Source organism: Globicephala melas, chromosome 7 (assembly GCF_963455315.2).
Source record: "Globicephala melas chromosome 7, mGloMel1.2, whole genome shotgun sequence".
Taxonomy (NCBI): Eukaryota; Metazoa; Chordata; class Mammalia; order Artiodactyla; family Delphinidae; genus Globicephala; species Globicephala melas.
This window is the reverse complement of record NC_083320.1, coordinates 15,918,990-15,928,651: the sequence shown is the minus strand read 5'-3', so window position 1 is coordinate 15,928,651 and position 9,662 is coordinate 15,918,990. Positions and strand designations below refer to the sequence as shown.

The 9,662-nt window shown below is 44.2% G+C and overlaps 1 pseudogene; it reads left to right on the top strand.

Annotated features, from left to right (window-relative positions):
* The first annotated feature begins 1,474 nt into the window (after positions 1 to 1,474).
* The window catches only part of LOC132597629 (ATP synthase subunit beta, mitochondrial pseudogene), a 76,840-nt pseudogene continuing 68,652 nt past the window's right edge, over positions 1,475 to 9,662 (top strand).

Here is a 9,662-nt window from a genome sequence, read left to right as displayed (position 1 = left end):
TCGTGCCCCGGTCCAGGACGATTCCATGTGCCGCGGAGCGGCTGGGCCCGTGAGCCACGGCCGCTGAGCCTGCGCGTCCGGAGCCTGTGCTCCACAACAGGAGAGGCCACAACGGTGAGAGGCCCGCGGACGGCAAAAAAAAAAAAAAAGACTAAAACTGTATAGCTAAGGAATACAAGAATGTAGGATGTATTCTACAATGAAAAATATTTTTGATAGCCTTGCTTACTTCACAAATCAAAGTGCCTTACTTCCTGGGTTCTGCTGTAACAACTGGTATGAAACTTTAGCTGGAGTTTCTATTTTAGTTAAACAGGACTATACAAACAAAAACAACTGGAGGAGTTCAAAGAAGAGTAATTGCAAAAACAAAATTAAAAAGAAGATGAAGAAGAAGAATTCAGTCCTAAGGTAAGTGTAACGCAACTTGAAATCCATATTTGCAAGGAGAACTAACCTTCACGCCTTCTCTCCTTTCTCTTTCCAATGTTGACCCACATTGATTTAAGTCATGGACCTAAATGACTCAAAACTACCCTCCGAGTATTTCTCTGATCCAGACCTCACTCTCCTTTAATCAGTCCTGAGCATCAGGTACTAACTCATCTCCTGGTTCCTAACCTCTTGCCTGCCAAGTCATCCTTCCAGCTGTCCACAGAATTATTTTCACCAGATACACAAGTGATCCTATCACTCCCCAGGCTCAAAGTCTCCAATGCTTCCTCCGTTTTATAAATCCTGGCTGCCAAATGTCACCTCTGTAGGTCTCTGGCCAATCTCTCCAGACTCTTCTCCCAACAGATTGTTTCTCACAACCCTCCAACCCCCACACTTCCCCATCTTTATGAACTCCATTTTCTTTTTCTTCCTTTCTGTTTATTATTTTTTGTGAGAGTTCTGTTTTATTTGGCAGAAATTTTTAGCATTTCAAGCCCACGAGGTGGCCTCTCGGGTAACCCTGAGAGCTGCTCGGAGGAGGTGAGGGGGGAGCTAGGATGTATAGGAGTTTTGCAACAAAGGGCAGGTAGTAGGAACAAAAGATTCCTGTTAATTAAAGAAAACTAGAAATCTCAAGTTAAGGAATGTAGCGCTTTTCTATGTATGGGATGATGAAATCATTCACTGAAATCATTCCTTTGTTAGGCACCCCAAGCTATCTGGGGGCCAGTATTCTGTAGTATTTTCACATCCTGAGTTTCCTCAGGGCTTCCTGTGGGGAGGGGCTGCAGTCTGATGGCTGCTAGATGGTAGGTATTCTTTCCCTTCCTGGGTTCACTCAGGGCTCACCAGCTCACCATCAGCAGTGGCTGGGCTGTGGCTGCAATCACCGAACTCCATTTTCAAGTGTACAAAACTTACCAGGAGAAAGGAGAGAAGGAAAGGAAGAGGTCCAACACTTACAGAGCATCTCTCGTGTGCTGGAGTCCTCACTGGCCATCAGGGTCCCATCCCAGACCGTGGGCCTTGAGGCTGCATGGTTGAAACAAGCACGGAGACTGCAGATGAGAAGCCGCTCAGCCTGGTGACCACCAGTGATATGGGAAGAACTGACAAGGTAGGAAGGAGAAGCAGTGAGACTTGCAGACAGCAAGATTAGAGCCCACAGCAGGAACTGGTGAGCTCAGAGCAACATGGGACACACTGTGCTCTCCCTTCCTGGCATCCCTGACCCCTTATCACCGCCAGGAGTGAGAATCACTGCCCTCCTTCTACTTGCTCCCCATTGCTGCTTTTAAACCATCGTACAAAATCTTCACTTCGTTGAGCTTTCACGCATCTTCCCATTCCATCCTCTGTGCCTTTCTCCTCACAGTCACAACAGATTCCCCCCTTGAGAACTTTGAGGTCCAAATCCAGCTCTCAGCCTTTTGTCTCCATCTGTCACCAGGAATGACCTTAACATCCACGGTGACAATCTATCTGACCTACTCTGCTCAACATTCTCTAATCTTCATGACTCTAACAGTCTTTTGTCACTCATCGACCACCCACTCCATGGCCACGCCCAAGACTTTGTCATTGTCCAGAGGTGTTTCTGCTTCACCTCTGACATGTTTAACTCCAACGTACCAATCCTTGACCACACTCTCTTGACCTCACGGCTCTTATATCTTCCCGTTTCTCGGTCCTTCCCTTCCATTCCATTCTGAGGCAGGAGATAGATGGGTCCCTGGCTGAGCAGCTGGAGTTTGCCCCCTGTGGACAGATAACTCCAAGATGAAGACGAGGAGGAACTGAGCCCCATCCAGATAAGAGACCACAGATTTCTCACTCTCAAGGTCAATGACACCTTTCCAACTATACACGTGCAGAAAGGCTCCTTGGAAATCAAAAGGGAGTGATGTCGACCTACCCATAGGCCTCTTCACCAGAATACATCTTGGCTAAGAGATGCACATGCACACATGGGAGGATCCTGAGATAAACCAAATACAGACTCAGAACCAGGTAAAGCAAGACGAGTGGCCAAAGGAAACCCGGAAGAAATGCCACACATAAGTGATTCAAACTACCACGAGGGCGCGACTTTCTCAGCCCGCCTGTGTGTCTATCCACACGTACTCTCTCTCCTCTTAATAAACGCTTTACTTGTTTCACTACTTTCCGTCTTTGTGGGAATTCATTTCTGCAAAGCCCTTTGGGCCAGGGCTTTGTCACTGGCCATTGGTCTAGCGGCTAGGATTTAGCACTCTCACTGCCACAGCCAGACCTCCATCTCTGGCTGGGAACTGAAATCCTGCTTCAAGCTGCTGCAGGCCAAGGCCACCCAAGATGAATTCCTTTACATATTCATGGACACATACTTTCCTATCCATCCCAGATCCCATGGACCCTCATTTTAACCACTTGCGTTTCAATCAATTCACTCCTCTTTTTAAGAAGGTGTTTATGCCTCCAACTTTATAGAGGAAGAAACCGAAGCTGTTGGACATATACTTCCTCAGCTCTTCACCCCTACCTAAAAATCTATGTCTGCATAACCAGGATTTTCTTTTTCCCAGGCCAAATGGAGAAGTGTTCCTACTCTCAAACTAGGCTATTTTCTCCACTTAAGTTCTTGATCTCACCTCTTATGTCCTTGCTCCATTGGTTATTCTTTCTTTCTCCTTTTTTTTCAGTCTTCCCCTTTCAACCGATTTCTTCCTCACAGACTATCAGTAAATTCAAGTGCCTCACATTTAAAAATTCCCTTCTGAAAAATAAATTAAAATTCCCTTCTGCTTCCCCCTGACTATCCCCTAATCCTCCCTCCTTTCATTCCCACGTAGCTTCCCACAAGGAATGGTCTAGACTCTCAACTTTCATTTATGGGCATCTTATTCAAATGAGATTATGATCCAGTAGGTCTAGGATGGAGACTGAGAGTTTGAACTTCTGATAAGCTCCTGGGTGAGGCCAGTACAAAGGGTCTCGAGACAATCCACTTCTTCAACTCAGATGTACTCTTCAATCCACTGTAATCTGGCTTCTGCCCCACCACTTCCACACCCTGGCATGGTCACCAATGACTTCTTATTTGTCAAATCAAATGAGTATGTGTCAAAATTTATGACCTCTTAGAGGGAAATCCGGTTTACTATTCCTATTGTGGAACTACAACCTTGACCTCCATGATGCCACTCTGTCTCTTTCTCCTTCTCTGATCATCCATTCTTAGGCTGCACAACTGGCTCCTTTTCTTAGTCTGCTTGGGCTGCCATACAAAGTTCCATAGACTGGGTGGCTTTAACAACAGAAAATGTTTTCTTACAGTTCTGGAGGTAGAAGCCCCAGATCAAGGTCCAACAGGGTCCGTTTCTGGTCAGAGCTCTCTTCCCCACTTGCAGATAGCAGACTTCTTGCTGTGTCCTCACATGGCCTTCTCTCAGTATTTATGTGTGGAAAGATCTCTCTCTCTCTTCCTCTTCTTATATGGCCACCAACCCCTTTGGATTAGGACCATAGCCATATGACTTCATTAACCTTAATTATCTCCTAAAAAGCCCTATTTCCCAAACAGTCATATTGAGGGTTAGCATTTCAACATATGAATTTTATTTTATGAACAATTCAGTCCATAGCATCTTCCTTTGTTCTATCTTCAAAAGTTCACATCCTGCAGAGTTCTGTCCTATGCCTTCTCTCTTCATTCCTTATGCCTGGAGAGTTTCATTTACACTCTTGTCTTCAGCTACTCATACATAAGTGAGAGTGAAATCTTTATTGCAAGCCCTGTTGTGTGTATCCAGACACCTTCTGGATGTTTCCACTTGAGTGACCCTCAGAAATCTCAGACTCAGTATTACCTGCCCTTCCTCTTGTTTCCTTGTCTTCATAATCCATTAGTCACACCAGACAGAAGCTGGAGTACCCTCTCATCAGCCCCATGGCTCCTGCCCACTGCCACTTCCTCTGCACTCAAGTCATTCAAGCTCCTTTATACCAGTCTGCTTTTAGACCTCAGGACCTTCCAGGCAGGAAGACAGAATGAGAAAGGATGTAGTCCTTACAGTCAGACTACCTGGATTTGAATTACAATTCCATCCCACCACTCACTAACGGTGTAACCTAAGGCAATATACTCACTGTGCCCCAGCTTCCCCATCTGTAAGATGAGGGTTATTATAATAATTCTCCCTACATCATTGTTATGTTGTTGTTATGAGGTGTAAGTGAAATAATCCATATAAAGCTCTTAGCTGGGTACGTAATGAAAATTCTACTAATTTTCTATTAATTAGTTAATATTGTAGTCGTTTGCTCATCCCTTCCACTTTCCCTGGATTATCTTTCCCTTCCCTTGTCTCCCTATCAAATACCTATTCATCTTTCAAATTTCAGCCCAAAGGAAATGCTCTTCAACAGATGTATGTTGATACAAGTTGCACAACTTGATAAAGTTACTTTATAAACTTTGAATCGTACACTTGAAAGGGCTAAATCATATGATTGTAAAAAAATGCATCAAATAAGTTTTATGTACACATTTTTTTTCTAGAGACTCGGGATTTACAGATGAGTAAAACCAGCAAATTGATATAACCAATTATTTATACCAAGAAATAATATTTACACACCAGAATAAAGAAATCAGGTTTATATAACGCAACAGCATAAAAACACTGTCCTACAACTAACAACTTAAGATGACTGATCAAGATCTAAGCCCTTAACACATCAGTGAGGGTCGTGAATTTGCCCAGCATCTCAGCTCCGCCTAGAGATGTGAGGGACTTAGGGATGGCATTCTGCTCCAGACGATAGCATCACATTTTGTGTTGAATCTAAAAGACTCTTTTCTGAGACAAGGAACCCAGCAGGGATTTTTCTCACTTGATTGGGAGGTGAGGTGTTAAAGTCAAATGCTCTTCATTCCACCCCCGACCCGGGCTCTGCCTTGTTGGGTCTTGTGGGTCGTGTGGCCGATGCCCCAGGTTCTGGGGCCTTTCAGGGACTCAGCCCTTCAGCGCCGCTACCCCAAGCCTAGGTCTTACTGTGAGCCGCTCCAGCCTGCTGGAGACAATGCCGCTTAAATATATCCCTCGCCAAAGGCAGGCACCGCCATTGGGCACATTGTGGCGGTCACTGGTGCAGCGGTGAACGTCCAATTTGATGAGGGACTGCCACCCATCCTAAATGCCCCGGAAGTGCAAGGCAGGGAGACCAGTCTGGTTTTGGAGGCGGCCCAGCATTTGGGTGAGAGCACAGCAAGGACCATTGCCATGTGTGGTACAGAAGGCTTGCTTAGAGGACAGAAAGTCCTGGATTCTGGTGCACCAGTCAAAATTCCTGTTGGCCCTGAGACCTTGGGCAGAATCATGAATGTCACTGGAGAATATATTGATGAGGGAGGTCCCATCAAAACCAAACGCTTTGCCAGTATTCATGCTGAGGCTCCTGGATTCGTGGAGATGAGCGCTGAGCAGCAAATTCTGGTTACTGGTATCAAGGTTGTGGATCTGCTGGTTTCCTAGGTCAAGGGTGGCAAAACTGGGCTCTTCGGTGGTGCTGGAGTTGGCAAGACAGTACTGATCGTGGAGTTAATCAACAACGATGCCAAAGCCCATGGTGGTTACTCTGCGTGTGCTGGTGTTGGTGAGAGGACCTGTGAGGGCGATGACTTATACCATGAAATGATTGAGTCTGGTGTTATCAACTTAACAGATGCAACCTCTGAGGTAGTGCTGGGGTACAGTCAAATGAATGAACTGCCTGGTGTTCAGGCCTGCGTAGCTCTGACTGGATTAACTGTAGCTGAATACTTCAGAGACCAAGAAAAGGCCGAGATGCATTGCTGTTGATCAATGACGTCTTTCACTTCACCCAGGCTGGCTCAGAAGTGGCTGCTTTATTGGGCAGAATCCCTTCTGCTGTGGTTATCAGCCTACCCTGGCCACTGACATGGGTACCACGCAGGAAAGAATCACCACCACCAAAAAGGGATCCATCATATCTGTGCAGACTATCTACATGCCTGCTGATGACGTGACTGACCCTGCCCCTGCCACTACCTTGGCCCATTTGGATGCTGCCACTGTGCTGTCCCATGCTGTCGCTGAGCTGGGCATCTATCCATCTATGGACTCCACCTCTCCCATCATGGATCCCAACATTGTTGGCAATGAGCGTTATGATATTGCCTGTGGGGTGCAAAAGATCCTGCAGGAATACAAATCCCTCCAGGACGTCCCTGCCATCCTGGGTATGGATGAACTTTCTGAGGAAGACAAGTTAGTTGTGTTCTGTGCACGGAAAGCACAGTGCTCTTATCTCAGCTACTCCAGGTGGCTGTAAAGTTAAGCTCAAGGATCAGCTCCAGCATGAATTCATTTTTTTAATTTTTCTCTCGGCCCCATGAATTAATGGTCCCTCTTTCCTCCACTAGATCCAGTACCTGCTTCTAACACAGTTTCTATATAATTTGTTTACATGTCTGCCTCCCTTTTTTATTTTTATTTTTATTTATTTTTACTTTTTTTAATAATTTTTTTTTTAAACTTCAATCATTCTTTGGCAAAGATTAGTCCTTTGTTTTATTAATTAATTAAGTTATTTTTGCTGTGTTGGGTCTTCGTTTCTGTGCGAGGGCTTTCTCCAGTTGCGGCAAGCGGGGGCCACTCTTCATCGCGGTGCGCGGGCCTCTCACTGTCGCGGCCTCTCTTGTTGCGGGGCACAGGCTCCAGACGCGCAGGCTCAGTCGTTGTGGCTCACGGGCCTAGTTGCTCCGCGGCATGTGGGATCCTCCCAGACCAGGGCTCGAACCCGTGTCCCCTGCATTAGCAGGCAGATTCTCAACCACTGCGCCACCAGGGAAGCCCTGCCTCCCTTTTTTAAATGATGATATTCTTAAGACTAGAAACTATATCTTATGTCTTTGTAGCTCTAGCTCCTAGCCAAGCAAAGTGAATAAGTGAATGAGTGAATGAATGGCAAGTCCTACTTGAATAATGGTCTGTGCAAGGCTCACGCATTTCATTTGATATTAGTCTCTTTAAGAATTCTCCATCCTTCCCCACCATGCTGTTCATTTGTCGAAGAAACTGGATTATTTCTTCTGGAGAATTCCTACATTCTGAGTTTGGCTGATTATATCCTCTTAATGTTGTTTACCCTGTCCTCTTTCCCTTAGATTTCCTATAAACTCATTGTTAGATCTAGACCGTATAAAAAAATATGAAGAGTCTGAGATTTTATCCTACTTGTAAGCTAACAGGTCACTCTGCTTCAGTTCCATGAGCGCTGGGAGAAGGCACAAGACTCCTGGGACAGAGATGAAGGACAGTTATTACTCCCAACAATAACAGTAGCCAGATTATGAGCACTTGTGCTGGTGTCTGAGCCCCAATTCCCACAGAGTGACACAAGGATGGAATTTTACAAGCTCCTCGGGTGATTCTAATGTGCAACCAGATTTAAGAACCACTAAAAGGCCTGACTGGATTCAGTAAAGTCTAACTGCCCCGTTATTTATTCTTATATCCCAAATGTTTAACAGTGTGCCTGGCACCGAGTCGGTTCCCAATAAATAATAATAGCTAATATTTATTGAATATCTTTATATATTCTAAACATCTGATACATTTTACACTAAATCCTTTGAGTTAAGTACTAGTGTCATGTTTCTCCCTTTACATCGAAGGTGATGAGGCACAAAGAGGTTAAGAAACTTGCCTAGAATCAGGGAGATGGCAAAGCCAGAATTCAAGCTCAGGCTCCCATGTCAGTGTTCTTATTCACTACACTCCAAGTCTAGGCAGGACTGTAGAATGAATAAGTGAGTGAAGTTCCTAGTTTCCTTGAGCAAATGATTGCTTTGTTGTATTAAATAAACTCACAGATATACGATGCTTGTTTTTCTTCCTTGATCGTTAGATCTGGAAAGACCTTAAACTACTCCAACCTTTTCTTTATTTTTCACAAATAAGGAAGCTAGAGTCAAAAATTACATGAAACAAAATGACATGCCCAAGTTACACAGATAATTAGTGGCAAAGCTGGAACGCAAGTAGCAAAGTGCTACACACAGATGAGAACTTGGTAAATACTTTGATGTTGATGAAGTGTTGGAAAACAAATATAGCTTTTCTGCTTCCTTTGAAAAAAATGATTCCAACTTAACTGAAAAACACATGCTAGAGTTCAGAGAAAGGAAGATGTTTTCAGTGCAAATGACCCTTGACTCAATGTATTTTTCCCTCTTCCCCTCAGACGTGATCAATATGTGAAAGAAAAGGCTTGGGCACCAGTCCTTGGAGATGGTCACACCACTGGCTTCTGTTGGTCAATCTCTTTGGTCCGAAAAGTAAAGGGAACTCAAGGGGAGCAGAATTTAGTCACCACCATCCAGCCTATGAGTGCTCACAGTGGGGAGACAGACGTCTCCTGCTTCCGTGTATTCAAGTATAAAACATGTGCACTTTATTTTCCCAGACAATGTTCAAGAGCATTACAGGGCACGGGCCATTTTTGAAGACGTATTTTAAAAATTAAAACCTATGTTGCCTTCGTGTTTGGGCTACCTGCTATTTCTTTTTTCATTTGCCCTTCCTCCATTACTTAGCATTACCCGTTGCATATGAGGCAGATTTTATTTCCTGGAGGAATATGGCTCAAAAAGGTACTTTTTCTTTTATTCATTCAGTCACTGAACAAATATTCTCTGAGCATCTAATACATCAAGCCCAACAATGAACAAAGATCTGGTACCTATCTTCATGAGGTTAGAGTTAGAGAGAAGACATTAGTTAAATAAACATACGTCTATAATTATAAATTATATGAGGTGCGATGAAAGAAAAAAAAGGGAAGAATGAGATAGTTTAATACAGGAAATGTAATGTAGATTGAAACCTCTGACATTTAACCTGAGATCAACATCGGGGATCTTAGCCAGAGCAACTAGGATAGAATGATGAGGGCAGAAGTATTTGAGAGACTTCTGTGTACACTGAATTAAACTAGGTTGTCAGCAATGATAGGCAATTATGAAAATTAAGGATAATCGATAACTAAATAAGAAAGTAGGGGTAAGGTGAAAATGGAGCATGAGATTTATTCATATGACATTGGATTATTTTGAGTGAAGCAGTTAGGCATTGGGTCTGCTCTGAGGAGAGCAGTCAACCCATTGTGCCAAGCCTTGTGCTTGGTATTCAAGTACAGACTCAGAGTCCTCTGAATGG